This window comes from Anas platyrhynchos, chromosome 2 (genome assembly GCF_047663525.1).
Source record: "Anas platyrhynchos isolate ZD024472 breed Pekin duck chromosome 2, IASCAAS_PekinDuck_T2T, whole genome shotgun sequence".
NCBI classification, from domain to species: Eukaryota; Metazoa; Chordata; class Aves; order Anseriformes; family Anatidae; genus Anas; species Anas platyrhynchos.
In genome coordinates this window covers 23813144-23834963 of record NC_092588.1, presented here as the reverse complement: position 1 = coordinate 23834963, position 21820 = coordinate 23813144, and the positions used below count along the sequence as shown (strand labels likewise).

Below are 21820 nucleotides of genomic sequence, written 5' to 3'. Positions count from 1 at the left end.
GTAATATCTCCATAGGATGTGTCCCACTGACTTACCAAATATGTGGGTCAGCACATTGTGAAGTAGTGCATCTTCTGAATTGTTTGGATTTTAAGGGGCACCCAAACCCACAAATAAGTTCAACACCAGAGCACATTATTTTTACTATTTTTTCCCATTCAGAAGTGAATTTGAGCCTGAATACAAAGCCACTAAAAAGGTGATTTTGGTGTTTGACTATCAAGCATGGAGGCACATTTAGATGGAAATCAGGCATGTGAAGCATACTAGATGCTTGCATGCTGCACCTGAGCCAGATTTGAATGGCCATTTTGTGGAGCATGACTGCGGATGCATGATATTACTGTCTGAAAATGAAATCTGGACATCATCTTAAGAATAACTTCTTTGGGGGATATTTGACATTAAAAAAAAAAGCTACTTGGAAAGCTTCACCAACCGATTTGTCAGTGAAATAGCTGTAGTCACATTTGCTTTGTTCACATTTTGACTTAACAGTTCTGATATAAAAGTTCTTAAATTTTTTAGGCAACCATTCTTCAGGAACACTACTGGGCTCAGTGTTGGCCAAGTCCCTGGAGAGCGTAGGAATTGTACATACCTTGGGAAGAGGGGGACATACTGTCTGACTGAAATTATTTTCCCATCCACATCAAATATGATTGGCTTTGGTGGTGCTCTACATTATGATTACCTGTGTTGTTCTCACTCTCTGGATGAATAACATGCTTCAGCTTCCTGAGCTGCTAAGCTGGTACCTTTCATCAGCACTAAATTCACACTGAAAAGAAAAGGAAATGAAGCCATTACAATTTAGTTAAGGAAATGTGCCAAGAATGAAAATAGCACAGCCTTAATCCTTTCTCATGACAAAGGGACAGTTTTCACAGGTTGTACGTGATAAAAATATCACTTTACATTGAATATTACTGTCAGACAGTCATATAAAGGTTTTTGTAAAGGGTGTGATTTATTTATGTAGCAGAAAGAACTTTCCCCTCAAAACATGAATTAAAGTCAAGGTTGTATGTTCTTGAACTTGGACCAGTTTTTCTTATATCATCCTCTCCCATTGCTTGCCAAAGTGGAAGAGACAGAAGGCCCCATGAAGAAAACATCTCTCAGCATCAGCCAAATTAGGGAATGCGGGCTTTGAAATGAAGGAAAGGTGATCTCTCAGGGTAGTTTATTCCATCAACAATTTCCAGCATTCTCAGGACATCTGTAAGTAGTGTAATCTCAATTTCCTTTTCCTCAGCACTTTATAAAATTGAATGTACGTGAGGAGAGAAAGAGGGAAGATAACCTGATCATGTTTAGGTGCGATTACGCAACTGCTGTGACTTAATGATTGAGTCTGAACAATGCTTTGCAAATAGCAAACACAACAAGTTCTCTATTACTTTTTTTTTTTTTCTATAATGATTATATCTACCAAAGTTCAGGGGAAAATATTCTTTTCCTTGGTAACCATCAGGTCTGCTTTTTTCATTTTCAGTAAAAAATGGTAAAGTTCATAAATAATTATTCCTTCGCATGTTCTCTCTTTTAATTATATATGATAGAACTTACTACTCTGAAAACAAACAAGACCAACAGGCTTACCCTTTTCTGTTGCTTTTAGATGTCAGAATAAAGATCAATTTGAAGTTTAGTCTAACATGGAAATCAGGTATGTGTTCTGTTCCGCACTGCAGTGTGTGACAAGTCATTTCAACTTGCTGTGGAGAGTATCCAACCCTTCCCAGTTCTGCCTTCTCATCACTCCCTTCCTGCAGATATTACTGACCATTGTGTTTGCTGGTGGGGCTGTTCTGGTGTGCTTTTGAACCTGTTCAAATAGAAAGGCTATGTAAAATACCTTAGTGTTTGCTAACCATGACGAATCAGATGAGGTGGTGCTCTCAAGAGCAGCTCAGCCAGCAGAATTGAAATCCAACAGGCTTGGAGCCTGTGAATATATATATATATATATATATATATATATATATATATTTCACAAATGTGAGCTGGGGAGAGAAAAGTATGCTGAAATAAATGGTAGTCAGGTAGCTTCTGAAGAAGCAAACAGGAAAATGGACCACTGTGGTCAATAGGATAGAGGTCATTCACACCAAAATCAGTCAAACTCAAGTCCAGAACAAGTTTCTGTTTCATACCCTGTTGTGGCTCTAGTCAACTAGCAGCATAGCACTCTTTTTGGTGATTTCAACACCTGTTCTCTGTTATCTTGGTAGCAGAAGGTTTTCCCTGTGGAAGTGAACTGCATTTTCCCACACGCTATTGTGGATAACAACTTCTGGGCCCTGAGAAGACCCCTAACCAGAAATCAGCATCAGAAAAAACACAGCTGGGATGAGCTGCTTCCTAACATGAGTCAATATATGGCCATTGTAAAGCTCAGCCAAATTCACATCAACAGCCCAGTGCATCGTGTGTGAGTCTGCCATACACATACTCAAAAGTTCCTCTGTTCCCATTCCTTGTGCACCGCAAAAGTGAATAAACCTATGAAAATATTGAAACAAGATTTGGATCCTATAGGAGTGTTTTTCACTCCTCCACATCACTCTTCTCCCTTCACAACAATGTGGTGCCTCAGCTCCATATGGCAAATCATATGCAGATGACTGTAAATGGAGTTTAGTAGCTGCAGCTCTGGATACCAGATTCTTGCCTTGCAAGGGAGCTCATATGAGCTATCAAAGGGCAAGAGAAGCCATAGAGCCTCAGTACAGCTGAGCTTGGGATTTCTGCCAGCAGTGGAAGCTGTAGTTAGTTGAGGGCTGCCCAATCCATCCAGACTGCATGAGCAACAACAGATTGGGGTCAGACTCCAGAGTCTCTGAGGTTCAAGGTGAATTGCCAGGGCATGAAGGTTTGTACTGTGGATGATTGGTCAACATGCCCCTGAGAGCAGGCTCACACATCCAGCCAGAAATGGGTCAGAGCCTCCCACACGTCCCTGAGCTATGCATCTTTGCAGGTCCTCTAATCTTTTGCTTCCCTGCCAGTTTCCTACAGTGGAAGGAATGATATTTCAGACATTTGAACATCACTCATGTTTATGAGTAAGCACTCTCCCTCTGTCTGTTATCAAGCAGGAGTTCAATGCTAGGGCTTGAGTCATAGGGTCTCCCAAACGCTTTAAATAGTCAGTTCCAAATCTGCAGCCTGAGCAGCTCAGTCTGCTAGAACAACTGTTTGGTCCTATCAGAGTGCCATGCCTGCCAGACATGCTCTGAATGTATACAGCAGTGCCACGAGAGCTGCTCTTCTCTGCTGAGATGGTTATGGTTAGAATTGGTTTCTAGCACAAAGCCTTAGATACATTTATTTTTTCTTTAAGACAGTATTTTAGGGCTCAGAAACTAATGCAGTCACTGGTCTTGCCCTTCAGCTGCAGCTGAAGATCTTGCAGGGGAGCTTGGGACAAGAGAATGTGCAAAGGTTGATTTATTTTTCCTTGGATTCCTTGATCTTGAGCTAGTTGGCTGTGACCCTTTGTATAACTGCACTAGCCCAATGTGTGCCATAGGACAATCATTTTAAGTCATGTGGATTATATCCAATGGGTTTTCCAGAGTTCAAGAAAAGTTGCATGCTGCTCTGTTGGTGAGTGGGAAATTAATTGCTTCTAGCTGGTTCCTCGGTCACCAGGTGATGTCTCCTCAGCCACGAGGCAGTCCTCCGGTGAGCAGGTAAGAGAGCTTTATCTCTGCTCTACACTTGTCAGCTCTAGGCAACTGTAGTCTGCTAAGAGAAGCATTTGACTAAGAAGTGTGGTCAATTCCAGAGTACTGATAGTTGTGTCTACTTGACATTTGTAACCACTAAAAGGCAGAGGATGACCCGTGCAAAAATAGTTCAGTCAAGGCAGATGAGAAGCCATCTAAATCACTTCTCATCAAACATGTTATGTAAGACAAGCAAATAGATCAAACTGGTAGACTTCAGTAACGGCATTTTCCAGCTTTCAACTGGTGCATCTTTGCTCTAACTCACAGGAGAAATATGTTCTCAGCTGGAATGTGCACGTATCCTTATTCTCTGTGGTACAGCTCATTCTCATTTGGAGACTTTCTTGCACAAACTGGAAATGGTCAGACTGAAAAGCTTCCAAGTGTGACACACTCCAGGTTTTTCTTGTGGTGTGTCATTCTCCTCTTTTCTTCTCTTTTGATTACACTGCCCACTTTTTCTAATGCTTGAACTAAAAAGAAGAAAATAAAGGAAGAATTTTGTAATTTTGATAATGTCAGAACAAAATGTTTCACATTTTCAGAATTCCACTTTCCTCCCCCACATTGTTTGGCTGAAACAATTTGCTGAATTCAATCCAAGCTCCCAAATAGCTTCAGTCATCCTGCATTTTTTGGCGAGTAAACTATTTGTCTAAAAATTTTTTGTCCAGCTCTAAAATTTATCTCAAAGTTCTCACAAAAGCGATTTAAAACAGAGCAGTTACCACTGCCATATTTGGAGGGGAAGAACGACCGTCCACTTGTGGTTGTGAGCATCATGCAGCGGGGACCCCAAGTGCTTTGATGTTAAAGGTGATAGCTCAGCCAACCATAGCGTAAATAATTATAGGCTACCTGTTTATGTGTTCTTGAATTTTCATTGACTTCCATCCATCCTCTGAAGTTGTGTCATTGCACTCCTACTTTTGAATATGTGCTAATTTCCATCTCAGTGGGGTCTTACAGAGCTTTAGTTATGCATCCTGTCTATCTCTCTAGGTTATGCAATATACAATTAAATAATGCTTTTCAGGTGGTTTAGGCTCCATGAGTAAAAGACAATAGAAAAATTCAAATTGTCATTCTCACGAAGTTTATTACTTTGTATTCATGAGATACTATCTCTGTAGACTTTACTTGCATAAATAATTTTGCTTTCTGTAACATCTCTAACTAATCACAGTTGCAGTATGACAGATCCAAATTGGACAGATGTTTCTTAAAAATAAAATGTCCAAAGGCAATAGTGTTGAAGTTGCCAATGAAAAAACAAAGACATCTGTACTTTTAAACTAAATTTGAAAGTTTTTTCATTCCTTCTCTTATGTTTCTATAATTTTAGGTCACATTAGAATTAGTCTTTTGTCTAGTAATGTCAAAAACTGACAACGAAATCTATTTAATTTGGTGTTACTCTATGAACTTCTCTATGCTTTGCAAATATTTCTTCCTGGAGTGACAATTTCTCATGGACTGTTAGACCAGCAAATGCATATTTCATGTACTTTCATGTGTTTATCAACTTAAACCACAATTCCTGTGAATTTCTGTTTCTATTCTTAGACTGGTGTTCATATTAAAAAGGCATCATCACATTTCTGTATCACATTGTTTGCTCTTTAAGTATGTTCTTTATGTTTTAACTACACTGTTTGTTTATGTGTAGTTAAAGTATTTTTCTGAGCAATAGATTTGATGTAATCCCAAGAGTGTTAACCATTTTTGATATGATAGAAAGGTAGAGGCAAGAGCCGTAATACCTAACAGAATCTGATTATATTCTATTTTCCTTTTTCACACTCTACATCAGTATGATGTAGTGGAAAAATCAATTTATTAGTAAGTGTGTTATAAATGCCTAAGCACAATAAAAGTGAAGCAGGAGAGAAAGAAAAAGAAAGCACACTTGTCCCACTCTGTATACACTTAATTGATTTTGGGAGGTGTGTCACGGAAAGCAGACTTGCAAGCTGTCATTTCTATAAAAAAAAGATAATTTCCGTGCAGGATAAGAAAGATAACCAGAGTGATACTTATACTGACATATAAAACATAAAAAAAGTCTGTATATAGATACATATTTTTCTTTCGCTCAGTTTTTCAGTCCAGATAGCATATCTGATTTTTGTATGCATTCTGAAAAGACTAAGAAGAAGCTTATCACAAGATTTCTGCATAGGCTGGAAAATGGATGGACCACTTTCTCAGCGGTAGTCTAACACTCTTTCACTGATGTTTTTTAAAACAGTCTGTATTTTGCTGTTATGTGGACATGCCGCAATTTGCTTTTCAGGGTCTGCCTTCCAGTGGTGCAAAGTCTCTTAGCACATGCAACAGAGGAGTGGGTGCTCTTGCCAATGGGAGCCATTGGTTTCCTGTATTACCAATGCACCCAAACTATTGGCTGTCTAAACTGGTGGAAGCGAAGAACAGCTTACCTTAAGGTAACATTCTTTTTTTTTTTTTACTTAATATGTCACAATATAAATACACTCAAGACACATAGGTATTAATACAGCTTTCTGAAAGCAACACTGACTTTGTTTTCCTTCTTAAAGCTCAGATAAACTACTCACATTTTAAAATATACCAAGGGTTTTTAAACTATGAAACTCAGACACACAATGTCAATTCTACACTAAGATTTCAAATCTAATTAATTGTTTAAATTATGCTTTCCTATTTTCATCATTCCTGTTAAAGACATCTTTAGAGATTGTCTATCAAACTATTAGAAATTCTATGAAGTCTTTGAGAATGGAAGCGACTTGAGTGCTGCATTCAAAAAGCACTAATGGGGTTGGACACAAACTAGTCTTATTTAATGAGGATTCAAGTGCTCATTCTTACTTTGAACATTGTCTTTAGGATAAATTTAAAACCTCATTTGGATTAATTTTCATACTATATTATCAAAATATATAAAAAAAATCAAAAATGAGGTTTTATAAAGATAATACTAATTATATCGTAGCTATCTTTTGAATGACGGCATAATATTTCATGAGATTTTACTGATAGTTAATCTAGCATGATAAATAGAATTAAGAGAACTTCTCAGAGAAAATGCTCATCAGCTACAAGAAAAAAAAAAAAAAAAAGAAAGAGGTAATTAATGTTCATTTATTTAATGCTGCCCTACAAAGAAGACCCTAGAGCTGATGGCCTTATAAATCCTATGTGGTTGGCTCTTTGCAGCAGCCAGCAGAAGAGGACCAAAACTGATTTGGGTTCTGCCAGATTTATCTTCAGTACCCAGCCACTGGTGAATATCCTGTCTATAATTAGGGGCAAGACTAAGTTTGCATCCAACTTTTACCAGAGTTTGATGGCTTAGAGGGGCTTAGGCTTAGGGCTTTAAGTTAGATAATGCTACACAGTCCACAGAGGTTTCTTAGATTTGAGTCTGGAGTCCAGCTCCCCAGGCTGTCAGGATCCTGATCTGAAACTGTGACTTAGGCACCAATTGAACTATTTCGTCACAAAACAAAAAAAGCTAGGCTAGCATTCAGCAAAAAAACTTTTTTTTTTTTTTTTTTCTTCCAGGTAATATAAACACTGTATACTGGACATACTTCTTTCTTTGGCTACACAATGATTCTTGTCTTTGTTTCCCATGACACTTTTTGTTGTTATTTTGCAAGGCTTTCAAAAGAGTTAAATGGTAGTATGTTTACTTGAAACCAAAGGAAAAGTTCTTTCAGGGCTCAAAAATAATTTTTGTATTTCTAAAGAAGCTTTCAAAATATGATGGCCAAAATATTTGAAAAATGTGTCCCTGTGATGATGTCATCCTTAAGGGAAACATACTTCTGATATGAAGTATTCCCATCAGGAATCTTGGAGATCTTACATCTGTATTCTTAACCTCAAGAGGTTATCAAATGATAATAGTTAATTGTAAAATGGGATGTCATCTAATGGAGTGCTGGCAGGCATGTTGGCCGGTAGTTATAGGTCATTGCACAAATATTTATAGAGGAAGTGAAGGCTTCATTTGGCCTTAATAATCAGACATCTTAGACAAATATTCATAAAGTGAAAAATGCTCAGATTCAGGCAGAACCAGATTCTTGCCGATCATTTTGGAGTGGTAAGCAACACATCCAGGTGCACACACCAGAGGGGCAGAAATGCCCTGTGGTTGTAGAAGATACCTGCAATCAAAGACTGCAATGTTGTTCCTTGGTTAGTGGTGATGCCCAGATACACTTCTGGGTCAACTTGACCATCAGACTCATCATATTTAGGAAATACTGACTTGCCTGTACAAGAGTATGGGAAGCAGCTGTCTATGGAAGCATCCATGTGAGTGAGGAATTCCACTGTAGGGAGCACCCTGAAGGCATCTCCCTTGACAAGGCTAAAGAGTACCCATGGGTGTACCTCTCTCCTTTGCCTGAGAAAATGGGGTGCTGCCAGGACAGTTTTCCTCTCCTCTGCTGGAAACCTCCTTGTTTCTCAACAGCAGCAGTGTCAGGTTGTCCCATCTCATGGGACACCTCCTTCTCCCACATCACTGTCCTGGCCCTGAGATGCTGTGGAACCTGCCTAAGGAGGCAGCTGGTGATAAAGCTAGAGAGAGAAGGGCTTTGAGTGTTAGCTTTTGGCAGCTGCCCACAGTGACTGACCTTCTATCACTCCTTCAGCCTGTGGCAGGGAGCACTCCACCTCCTGGCAGTGACAGTGCTAGGGGTAGCAGCAGAGGCTTTAACCCGAATTGGCCACCAGCAGGGCTCAAGCACGGGTAGTCCCTCTGGGAAATTAATCCAAATTAAGCAGAGGTGCAAAGCAGATTTACCAGCTGTAATAAAGCATTCATCTTAAGATTTAGGTTAACCACATTATGAGTGGAATTAAGTTGTGCTGAAATCAGGTCACTGTAATTCTGAATAGCAACATGCACGCAAGAGTTTGATAGGGTGTAACTAATCCACTTAAAGCTAATTCAGACTCTAGTTCAGGGCTCTCCCCCTGCAGACAAGGCTATGCTGTATCTCACAGCATTACTTCAGCAGCAGAGCTGGTGGCAGGGAGTCAGCTCCTGCCCTGATGCACCCCCACCTTCCCCATGCAGCCTTGTCCGGATGGAGGAATCGCGACTACGGGACCGAAGCTGGCCCTAACAGTTGTTTTCCTGACAAAGCAGATAGGAGTGCTCAGGCCTGCCAGTGGCACTGTCCTCCAGCAATGCGAAGCCCCGTGCGACGTGATGCAGCTGTGCTGGAGGAATGCGAGCCCATGCTGAGAGCAACAGCGGAGGCTGCAGGCTTGGCTCCAGAGCCCGCTCCTTCCTCGCTCGCTCGGGGCGACGGAGGCTGCAGTGAGAGCAGGATCCCTGTGACGGCACCAGAAGTTGGATTCTTGCGCTGAGTCACTTAGCAGAGATATCGAACCAGCTCTGGTCTCCGTGCTGCTGGCACAGCTGGCTGCGGCTCCAGGCGGAGATGCTTGTGTGGAGGAATCCAGAGCCACCCAAGTCGCGGCCGTGGAGGAGACCACAGGCACTCTGGGTCCTGCCGCGTGTGCTCTGTGGAGGGCATCCTTAAGTGCCAGGAAAGTTTAATCTGGGTCCTGGTCAGAAGTTCACAGTCAGCTCTTTTGGCATTTTCACATCCCTTCTTGAGTCCTCACCCCAGTTTTTGGTGTAAGGGCTGTGAAGCAGAAGGGGCCTGCAATCTGCAGTGCAGGGCTTGGGCTGCTGGGTGAGCTTGCACCTCTGGGCAGCAGTACTTGGACCTGGCTTTGCTTACCTGGCTGTGTTTTCTATGGGCAGAGCAAGACAGCCCTCTGGCTCCCATCTCTGTCCCTGGAGGTGGGTCTGTGCCTGGCCCACTTGCAGCACACTGCTGTGGCCTCGCCCTAGGGGCCTCTCTCTCTGGGCCACCTGGGTCGCTGTGTGTCATGCATGGGAACAGCCACCACTGCACGCTCTCCTCCACGTCAGAAGGATCCCTGATCAGCAGCACACCGGTCCACCAGACCAGCTCAAAGTAGCTCTCTCAGCTCAAATCCAAAACCTGAGCTGACATCTGTCAGATAGACAGCAGTACCTACCCTGGGTCTGAAGCACACTGTGCTCCAAGCACCTCAATGTCCTGGCTGCACAGGTCATGTCAGAAGATGTCCTGGTGATGGGGGAGAAGAGGTGACTGCAGAAGCAGCAAGTTTTGTTAGAGGTTTCCTTGCAATGTCGTAAGAGCTGCCAGTAGGCAGCGCCATGGCAGGCTTGAAGAGCTGACACAGCAGCCAGGCAGCTGGCAGGAGACGTTTAATGGAGCAAAAAGAAATGTGATTTCCTGGGGCATCCTGGCCAGGGATATTTCCTGGTACTGCTTCTTGAATCATATGCATGTCCCTGCTCTTTTTTAACTCATTCTGTGCCAATTCAATCCACCTATTAGCCTGCGTAAATCCAAAACTTTACACAACTCATTACATCTGTAATAAGGAGAAGTCTCCTGGTCGTTGTGGGTACCTTCAGATGTGCAAATCTGATGCCACCTCATATCTGAGACACTTGCACGGCACTTCTGTTTTCACCTCACCAAATGTCTCCTAATAGCTCCCCCACATCAGGAGGAAGGGACATAAGCAAACCTTATGGCAGGAGTTGATTTGTCATAGGATTCATTCCTTAAGTTAATCAAATGAATTACATGTCTACCTCATTAGTAGGTATCATACAGATAGATGTCTTGGCTTCCAATCTCCAGAGGAAACACACATAATGGTTTAGGAGGCTGGACCTTAACCTTAGATTGTTAAACCCCATGATTTTACCTTAGCAAGGCCTCGTTTCAATAGACACAATACCAAAGAAATGTGTTTTTTGTACCTCACTTATATTAGTTTATTTTATGGAAAATAAAAAAGCAAAAAGCATACTGGTGGTGGGACTTTAGAAAATTTATTCCTACAGACCTAGAAGAATAGCATTTTAAAATCTTAATTGTAAGGAAATTTCTCCATTCTTCCTCATTTCTGAGATGCGCATATATTTATTCTTGCTATTGAACAGACACTCTGATGTTTATCAACAACATGCAGAGACATCCATGTACATTAATCCAGAAACCTTAACTAAACCAAAGTGCAATTCTTTTTTACATTGTAAACTCTTAAGCACAGCAAAGCCTTGAATTGTCAAGATGGCTAAAACATATCAGAGACTGATGCATGCAAAGAACACGTAATAGCTCAAGTTTGGGCTTTTTGTATATGTTAGGGATAGTTAAAAATATATCTCATCATCAGTTACTGTAAATCTCTGCTGGAAGAAGGCCTCAGAAATCACAAATGTGTCACTTCTCTACTTCTGCACATTCTGCTGATTCATCCATGCAAGTAACCAAACTGCCCTGTATAATAAGACAGTGACACTCACAGCCTTCCAGACTCATCCATAAGATCAGAGCTCAGTTTGTTTGACAAAAACAGAACAGACAAAACATGTCTGCCTTCCTTTTTCCCATTTGAGGTACAAGAGATGCAGCAAGTCTCCTTTATTGGGCATCTCATTTTTCCATGCAATGTGTACAGCTAAAAATAACCCATAAGTAGTATTGCTGATAGCTGTCATCCCAGATGCAATCAGTTAATTGCTGTGATAGTCACATCACCGACATCACTGGGAAATCTACTTACATGTCTCTCTCAGACTTGGAAAAGCAAAAAGCAGTGAGTTAAGAAAATATGAGATTTTGATTCACGGAAATATGACATTAAAGACATCTTGTATTGTATATATGTGACCAAGGGAGACTGCCAAATCTAATGGCTTTGCCACGAGGTTGTCCAGCCTTTTGGAGGCTGAGCAATTAGGTGCTAGGTTTCAGTCATGGCAGCCCATGCTTTAAATACCAAGTTGTGGCAAAGCATTTGAGGAGCTGTTTGGCTCTTGGAATCCTCATGTTGCACTATCTTTGCTCTGGGTTACCCTTCAGTCCTTGACATGGCCAGCAAAAAAAGGCAGTGGGCTAGGCAGAGCTGCATGGCATACCAGATGCCCTCTGATGGCTGCCAACAAGGCTTTTTTGACCTAGAGAAAAGGATCAGAAATCCCTGAAAAATAAAATCTTCTTTTGAAAGCTAATATAGAAAGCTAATTCACAAAACAAACAAAAACAAAAACAAACACAACAGCAAAAACAAACACAACAGCAAAAACAAACAAACTAACAAAAACACAAAAAATTTTAAAGAGTACAAAATTGTCAGGCTGAATTTATGTTTCTGGTAAGTAACAAAGTATTAAAAAAATATTTTAGTCACATTCAGTAAACCACTGAAATTATCTGGATTTCTAGCCTATAAGTTAGGAATCATTCATGCAGAACTTGACTGTTGTAATCATTATTATTTTCAAGAGGACCTACAACTTCACTCTAGAAATTTATTTTCCTTAAAGTCACGAGTCATGTCCGTGTTAAAAGTATCTTTCCTTTCCTTTCCTTTCCTTTCCTTTCCTTTCCTTTCCTTTCCTTTCCTTTCCTTTCCTTTCCTTTCCTTTCCTTTCCTTTCCTTTCCTTTCCTTTCCTTTCCTTTCCTTTCCTTTCCTTTCCTTTCCTTTCCTTTCCTTTCCTTTCCTTTCCTTTCCTTTCCTTTCCTTTCCTTTCCTTTCCTTTCCTCGTAGCAGAACAACCTGGAAGTTGTATGTGAAGAGTTTTTCTCCTTTTACACCTTCATATTACTAAAATTATGAGTAAAATTTTTGCACTGTTTGTCTTTTCAAAGAATTACTGGAAGGTACAAGGAGTGTTTACTATGACTCATAATACTTAAAATTGTTTGACTCTTAGTTTTTCAATGAAGTTGTCCCTTCTCAGTGAAGTTAAATGGGAGTAATAAACTATAAAAGCCATTTTAGTTACCTTAAAGTACCTGTCTCAACAAATTCTTCAATGGTGTCGCCACTTTACTAGTCCTCCAGTCACAACATCTTTCAGCCTAGTTGGAATACGAATATCTAACTTTAAATATATATATTTAAAAATCTGAACCAAGCTAAAATATATTTTTCCAACATACATTTTCAAATAAAATGGAAAGAAACAAGAAATCAATACAAGTTTAAAGTTCCTTTTTTCATCTTTAAATCACTGGTATGGAGATGCTTATGTTTTGGAAAAGGGTCATTATTATGTCCAGATTGATTTGTTCCTATCAAGTTGCAATTTTTGTGATAGGTAAGAAGTGGTAGAATTTGATTCACCTCCCTCTTCAGTTCAGATGTTACTGCCCCCATCTCACTCTCACCTACTCAGAGAAGGAATGTCATGTACAGCATGCTATTATTTTTTGCTCAAGTGAAAGGACATGTTATTTATAAAACATACTCACTTTTCCACACCTAAAGGGCAAAACTGAGCCTTTTGACTTTCCACCTTTCCAGATGTGAAATTCCAGATCAGACACCAACCTAGAACAACCTTTTTTATGGGCCATCTCTTCACCTCTCTTCCATTCCTTTTCGCTGCCAATAAATTGCATAAAAAGCAGTTCTGGCTGTCTGAGGACTCTGTCTTGGAAAGATTGCAGCAAGTCTTGAATGGCCTTTGACTTCTTAGTGTTTCTTGGTACAGAAAGATTCAGCTTAGACAAAAAAGAAAAGAAAAGCAAATAAACAAACAGATAAACCTATTTCCTAAATTATTGGACAGTCTCATAAAGGAACAAGTCAAACGTGATCAACCCCCAGAGTTAAAAATATTTTTGTCCAATTGATCCAAAGTTTCTAATTTGAAGTTCTGAATAATTCTGCTTATGCCTCAAGCATTTTTATGATGTTGAAAGTCATATTCCATTAGACTGCCCATGTTGTGCTGTCTGGCAATATAAATCAGTCAGTCTAATTCCAAACCCCCCTTGGTCATCTGTGGACATCTTCCAGTGGCTGTTTCATATTGTGGTCAGCTTCACTGATATTAGAAATATGCAGGAGTTTTACATTAAATTCTAAAAATAGCTTGTTGATAAGAACAAAACAGGCATCGGATTCAATTTTCATTCATTCTCTGAAGGACAAATGTTATCTTCTTCCTTCTGGTTCATTCACATTCCTCCTCTCGGATTCATGTCCTCTCAGAGATCAGAAAAAAAAATGATATTAATTAATATTTTGCAGTACTTTTTGTCCACCTTTCATTCCATTGCGCTTCCTCTGTGGTGGTGCATGCCCTTATTCTGTGTGGCAGACACTTTAAGACAGTATTATTATGTGTTCTGTGAACTCATTAGAAAAGGTTGCCTTGGGATAAAAACAATAAATGATACTTAAGGGCACCAGACTCTCCTGCCACCACTGCCAAACTATATTTGTGCCAAACTATCTTTCTGTGTGGTGATTCCCAATGATTGCAGCTAAAAGCAGGCTGCTACTTTTGACTGTTAAGGACCACAGAAACTCCACACTGTGCCCCTTTCAAGGAAACATCTCATGGTGCTTTGATAAAAGATGTGATGGTGACACAACATGAAAAATCTGATATAAATAAATTTACTGTGTTTCAAAATCACAAAACACCCACAGCAGAAAGAATTAAAAGCAAAGTTTTGAACATTACTGAATATTGAAAAGTACCAAATATTGAAAGATATTGAGCATTTTATGTATTGAAAGTTATTTAAACGTGAGCCATTTGGGAAAGTAGATTCCAAACCATGTATCTTCTGGCAGAACAACACCATGGACACAAACAGTTGGAGAGGCTTATGGAGGGTAGCAGGGTCATTTCTTGGTAGAGGTACTGGGTGGATCAAGCACGGGTTATGCACAGTTAGATATGCTGTTACAAACAAGAAGGAATTGGTTGGGAAAGTGATAATTAGTGGCAACCACTATTTTAGTGCCCACAAAATAGTGGAGTTGAAGATCCTGAGGGGTGTGAGGAGGAAGAGTAGCTGAATAGGGGCAGCCAGAGTTTGTCTAGCTCAGGAATTGGACAGATGGGATCCCATAGGAAGAGATCTGAAGGTAAAGAGCTCTGCAAATCTGGCAGGTGCTAATGACAACCTTCTCCAGACTCAAATATGATCCCTGCCAACACCCAGGAAATCAGGTAGGTGTATCAGGAGGTTGACTTTGCTAAACAGAGAACACAAATACAAGCTTCTGCATAAAAAAAAACAAAAAACAAACAAAACAAAACAAAACAAAACAAACAAAAAACAACAACAACAACAACAAAAAAAAACAGCACACGGGAAGTGAAAGCAGGTACAGGCCACAAAAGAATTTGGAACCCATGCCCAGGCATATAGGGGAAGTGCTAGGAAAACCAAGGCTCACCTATAGTTGATGGTTGCAAAAGATGTCAAAGGCAACAAGAACATCTACCATTAGCTCAGTAAAAGGCTGGGCAGAAAAAACAAGTTTTGGTTGCTGAAAGGGGAAGGTGATCTATTGCCAGCAGATACAACAGAGCTTAGGTACTTGCGGCCTGCTTTGCCTCTTCATTGGCAAGGCCTCCTAGACATCTGTGTTTATTGGATGGGTTCAAGAGTGTTAAGAATAGCCATCTCTGGATGAGGATCTAGTCAGGAACTATTTGCAAGAACCCAACCTGTACAAGTCTATGAGACCAGATGAGTTGCACGGTAGCAGGACAAAAGACAACAGACAATTTTGTTTTCAATTAAATTGAAAGAAATGAATTTCCAACTGGATACAAGACAAAACTCTTTTCCCATGAGGACAACCAAGCAGGGGAACAAACTACTCAGGGAGGATGTGTAGTGTCTGTTCCTGGAGGTTATCAAGACCTGACCTGAGCAACTTGAGTTGACCAGAAACAGACCCTGCCTGGAGCAGCAAGTTGGGTTAGCAGCCCCCTGAGGTCCCCTTACACCTGAATTATCCAGTAATGTTCTGAATGTGGTGGCAGTCTGGCGGAATCAGTTGACTGTGAGAAGATGTAAAGCCAAAGCTATCAGCTCTGTTCCCTCTGACTCCCAATGTTCACCTTGATCCAGCTTTCTGGCAGAATAGCTGTACACAAATAATTCACTTTTGAAGATGATAAACAGCCATTCAAATCTTGAAAACAATGAAAGTGGTAGGAAAGAATCAGTGGGGGTCTGTCTTTTATTAAGGAGATTACAAGTGAAATTCTTCACTTGGTTGTTGGGTGAATGCTGTGACTGCTAGACTCTTTTGTCAGGGGATTTGGAAGTGAGTCTATATCCACTGCTCCAGGACAAGGAGAACCAGCTGCTAGTGAGACAGCTGTATCTCTGGCTTTCATAGATTTAGGTGTTCACACACCAGACTGTTACTGTTAGTCACTGAGTGACTGTGTTATACACCCTCAAGCAATGGGTCAGACAGGTTGAGTGTTTCAGTTGCAGTCCATCTCTCCATCACATTTTCATGTGTGGAGATTTTCAGATCTTATATTGACTCACCACCTGTAAAAGCAGACAACCTAATGGAAAAAAAGAGCAACACTTAAAATGCTGTTTTTCTCCACAGCTCTGTAGCATGAAGTTATAAAAATACTTGAAGCAGGACTTGTTTTTTGTTGTTAACTCTTTCTTGTGCCGTCACAAAGTCATCATTAAAGCACAACTAGGGATAGACTAAATAAATATGGCATGCTTTGTTTCTGAATGTCACATCAGCAAGTGAGGCAACTGACTGTCAATCTTCCCTGCTTGTTTGCTGAGGAGTTACTGTAGCAGTGAATTCAGCACCATTAGGGAAGTAGGGGCAAATGATTCTGAGCACTCCAAGCTCATATTGGAGGCTGAGATTAGAAGTTTCCCAATTTCAACAGGTGGAAAAGAAAGAAGTTTAAAATGGAGGGAAAAAATAATTCTGAAAACCCCAGGTTTCTTAGGTCTCTTCCAACAGTGTGCAAGGCTTTGGAAAAGAAAAGGTACAAGTAAACAGAAAGTAGAATAAAAGACATAAGGGATATAGCAAAAGTGGATCAACCAGACTTAAGGTAATGCTTTCTTTTGTGATGTGATGCATATCTGGAACAAGGAAAACATGCATGATACCTTTGTTGTTTGCTACAAAATTCTAGGATGGAGATTCTCTTTTTTATGAACACGTTTTTTATAATTTTTATGCTAAAACTCTAAAAAACAGCTAAGCAGACAATGTAATCACTAGTTATATTAAAATTGTTGGGAAGATGTTATTGTCAAAGGATATGGAAGATACTTTTAAACTAATCTTACAAAATTTTTTACATTAATGACTTTAACACAGAGACATAAATGTATAGATGGCACAGGCTGATAACAAACCGGGAAGCATCATCAGCTCAGAGGAGGTCTGCAATAAGAGTAAGAGGTTAAAATAACACAGGTTTTATGGTAAAGCCACACCTTTATTTTAAAACTACAAGAATTTTCTGCTGTTTTAAGACTTCATAACTATGAAACAATAGAAGAGAAGGAAGACCCGGTGGTGCTAGTCAACTACAGGGCATCTGTGAGACCTCAGCATGGTCCTCCAAATGAAAGAGATTTACTCACAGAATTTTCAGTAGTGGGATGGAAGGATCGATGCTGGTGGCAAAGCCACCTACAAAGACTGTGTGAGAGTCCTCTAGTGCCACAGTGGCAGGGATGGCTGGAGGAGGATTTGTTCTTGTATGAGGTGAGATAGGGCAACAAAGCTGGTGAGGGGTCTGGAGAACAAGTCTTATGAGGAGCGGCTCGGGGAGCAGGGATTGTTCAACTAACTTGGAGAAGAGGAGGCTCAGGAGCGACCTTATCACTCTCTACAGGTACCTTAAAGGAGGCTGTAGAGAGGTGGGGATTGGCCTATTCTCTCACATGCCTGAAGGCAGGATGAGGGGGAATGGGCTAAAGTTGTGCCAGGGGAGGTTTAGGTTGGATATTAGGTTGTGAGGCATTGGAATGGGCTGCCCAGGGAAGTGGTTGAGTCACCATCCCTGGAGGTCTTTAAAAGATGTTTAGATGTAGAGCTTAGTGATATGGTTTAGTGGAAAACTAGTTAGTGTTAGGTCAGAGGTTGGACTCGATGATCTTGGAGGTCTCTTCCAACCTAGATGATTCTGTGACTCTGTGATGTGGGCAGTTAAACCTCATTAGCTCAGCAGAAAGAAGAGTGGGAAGAGATTTAACTAATCTGTAAAAATATATCACAGAAACATCAGAGTGGGAAAAACATTTTTTGTTAGAGGAAACTGTTCATGTAAGAACAGATGGGAATACGCTATACACATATAAGTATTGGGTGGAAATGAGAAGAAATTTCTAATGGAGATATTCTGAAACAGACATCCAAACAGAGTATCAAAGGCAGATGGCTGGTCTAGTTTTATATTTCAACAAATATGTCTTTCAATCAGCACTCAGATTAGAGGCACACACAAATTGATGTGTTGGCAAAAATAATTGTGTGTTTTGGATGCTTATTACTGCAGCCTTTCTCACCAGCTATGCCCCTTTCAGTCATCTCTTATTCTAAATGAGCTCTTATTCTAAATGATTTAGAGCAGTGACATGGAGGTTACTTTGTCAGATTTCAAGTCAGTGACCTAACTACAGGACTATTTTTTACTGTGTAGGTATTTTCTTGATTTCTGTTGGTCTTCCTTTTCATTTCAGAAGGTCTTGATTTCCCTCTTCTTGTGGAAGAATAGTGAAAAATTAAAGTATCCACAGCAGCAAAGGTGGATATAAAACTGTTTTCTGTCCAACTCCAGCCTGAGAATTGCTGCTGGGCTCAAGGTGTGCTTACTGATATCCCATCTGCTGCAACTCCACCTGCTAATGTGACATGTCAATGCAGTTTAATTCCTTGGGGAGCACTATGTAATTGCCACTGCTGAGGCTGGACCCTTGGAAAGCACACACAGTGCTGCTGGTGGCTGCTGCTGGTGGGATTTAATCACTCACTCTCTCGTCCATTGATACAAGAGTGGCTGGTGCTGGACTTAGACAGTCCTTGCATATCATTGCATATCACAGCCAATGAACCATCTGAGTAAGGCCTAAAGTTTCCAGTGGAAACTCATGGCAACATTTTCATTATGCCCTATAAGAGCTGGTGATCTGATAAAATAATCCATACGGCCTTTTTCCAGATAAGTACGAGATTATCTTTTCAGTCAATACCAAAGTTTCACTGAGTAACAGGCAAGCTTAAGGAAATTCCTGTGATTTTTTCTTTTGTGTTGATATGTGATTTTGTTTTGATCTCATTTTAAATATCTTTTGGAGAAATTTGTATCATAAACAGTGAAAAGGGAATGAAAATCTTAATGCCAGAATCCAGCAGAGTGAAAAATGAGATCTAGGAATCAGAAATCAGGACCAATTCTCTTTTACCAGATACTGAAAACTGTATAAAAATGCACAGGAAGCTTTGACAGCTTTCCACTGTCTGACTCATTAACTTAAACTTTCACTTATGAGTAGGATCTTATTCCTCCAGAGTATTAAGATTACAAATTTCCAGAAGAGAATGGCAAGCCCTTAGGTAAGTATAACACTCTTAGAATTTCTAAAAGATTTAAAAATATATTAATACTATTCTAAAACCTGTCCACTTCATTTAAGTATTAAGACTGCTTGGCAAATCTAGCTCCACCTGTGCTGTCAATACCCTTTGCATCTGATTCTCCAGTTCTTCCGAACCACAATGAAGCACTCATTAGAAAATAAAAATAAAATAAAAAATCTTGATTTGGATGAATAACTTTATGTTTGTGATCTCATTTGCTCCAACGTCACCTACCACTGAGTGCAGTCCAGGAGCATGCTGTTGAGTTATGGCCCTCTGGTACTGGTGTTGGTTCCACTTCAGCTATAAATTAGTCACCAGCAGAGAGTCATTATATGGAAATAATCCTGCAGGCATTCACCCTGTAACATCACTGGGAAATAAAAGTATTTGCTGAATGTCAATCTTCACTTCAAAATTTAGAGCATTATTTCACTTGTATGTTCCTGTTAAAGGTGTGGCTTATTAATTTTTCTCAAATGATCTTCTCCTGGTAAAATTTAAAGCAATATATCTGACAGCAAACATTTAACAGTAGCTAAGAAGCAGGAAAGTTAAGACTGAATCCGTGTCAAAGTCACCAATATCCCCTGGAGAAACGCAGCCTTTATATCAGCTATATATTTTTATTACACCCAATTTCAGTTTTCTTGTTAAAAGAAGGTCTCCTTAAGCCCTTGCATTTCTCCTGCTCCATTCCCCATGGTTCACAATAGTGAATGTAAGCTACAATAAAAAGGTCATTTTCTTCTTTCAGCAACAGTAACACAAGTGGCTGCATTTCCTGATTCTGGATTAAGTTCAAGATTTCAAATACGACTGGGCTCGTTTCTGATTAGAAAGTTTGATATTTATCACAGACTTTCCTGTCTTCCATATCCAGTGCAAGTGAGACTGTAAAAAGGTAAACTGAAAGGAACCATTCTTTTATTCAGCAATTAACCCCATCTGAGTAAATAATACGATGTTGTGCACTTGAGCCTTAGCTGTTATGCACCGAATTCAGAATTCAAAACGGCTTCAAAGCCGCGTTTGTGAAATGATGACAAGATGCTGCAGAAACAGCTTTTCATGTGGAATATAATGCAAGTATTGTGTTACATAGTACAGTAACAAATAGAGTATAGTTGTAATGATATAGCAGATAAAGTGTCTGGAAGTACTTACCTGAGGGAAACTCAATCTTATTTTACTTCAGGGCCTGAGGCTTATAAACACAGTGTATGGTCTTGGAACTTAAATATTAGAAGAATCATTTTATTGGGGGGAGGAGAAGGTAATGTTTCTGATTACAGGCAAATAAAATCTCAGTGCCCAAATACAAGGCAGAAATAGTCCAAATTCCTTCAGGCAGTCTCGCAGTGTGACTTTTTTTTTTTTTTTTTCCACAGCAGGCACACCAAATCCAAAAGAAGTAAAGCACCCCTACCAGTGATCCAGACAGGAGGAAAGCCATGGATGGGCACAGGGCTCCAGCAAGGTCTGGAGTGTCCCATCAGCTGCAGGGTGCACAGAGCTGGTAGGGTGAAAGGGTCTGTGGGAAGGATTGTGCCTGCAAGAGGTTCCTGCGGCCCCTAAGGAGGGTCCCACCCGCCAGAGCATCTTGCCCCATAGCCACAGCATCCATGGAGATGCCTCCAGGGCTTTAAATTACCTCCATCATGGTGTGAGGGCACTTTAAGCACAGATTGTGGCAGCAGGAGATGGCAGCTGCATCTATTGCAATAAATAATGAAGGACAGGGGTACAGGCTTCCAGTGACACAAGTTGTTTAGTTTTTTAGACATACCTCAGCATAATTTTTGGCCTGTTCTGTCCAGCCATAGACATCTATCTCCAGGGCATTCTTCAAACTTAACATATACCAGTGACCTGTGCTGAGAGAGGCTCTGGGCATGGCTCTGCTGCCAAGGAGGGGACGTGGAGCAGCCGCATAGGAGCTCACACAGGTACTTGCCCATCAGTCACAGAAACCACACCAGTCTGGTTTATTTAATAACAGAAAGAGAACCCCAGTGTGCTGTCTTTTCCCTCCCTCTCCTTTGTCTCTGTACTGAGCCAAACATCACCTGCAAGGGAAAAAACATTGGCTGAAAAACTGCAAAAGCTGCTATGCCTGCTTTGAGTGTGAAGAGAAGCAGAAGTACACTGTGTGTCTGTATGGATATTTTCAGGGCACGTCCATGGCTGCATACATCTGATGGGACTGACAGAAACCCCCACTGGGATTTCCCCTGTGGCTTTCCCAGAGTCAGGTCCTGTAGTGTACACTTTTTTTCCTTAAGAGTATCTCAGGGGTGTGTGTGTGTCTCATGGCCTTTCTGGGAGCATTTTTCTCCACAGAAGGACATCTACCATGGCTTGGCAGGGGATGCTGCTCATGCAGACAGGATACGTACTATCTCCTTCATGTGTATGCAGGCAGGCACAGCAGCAGGGGTCAGCACAGCTAGAGCTTAATGGACAAAAGCCTGGGGACGCAACTGCATCACCTAAAATATAACAGATTAGATATTAGGAAAAATTTCCTTACCATGAAGGTGGTCAAGCACTGGAACAGGCTTCCTAGCAAGGTGGTGGATGTCCAATG

The 21820-nt window shown here is 40.5% G+C and overlaps 1 long non-coding RNA gene across 1 annotated transcript in view; it reads left to right on the top strand.

Moving 5' to 3' along the window:
* Nucleotides 1-3202: 3202 nt before the first annotated feature.
* LOC106019368 (uncharacterized) overlaps nt 3203-21820 on the top strand; it is a 74988-nt gene continuing 56370 nt past the window's right edge. The window contains exons 1-2 of the long non-coding RNA XR_005263832.2: nt 3203-3701; nt 6037-6187. This is a non-coding gene — a long non-coding RNA (uncharacterized lncRNA). The remainder of the gene's footprint in view (nt 3702-6036; nt 6188-21820) is intronic.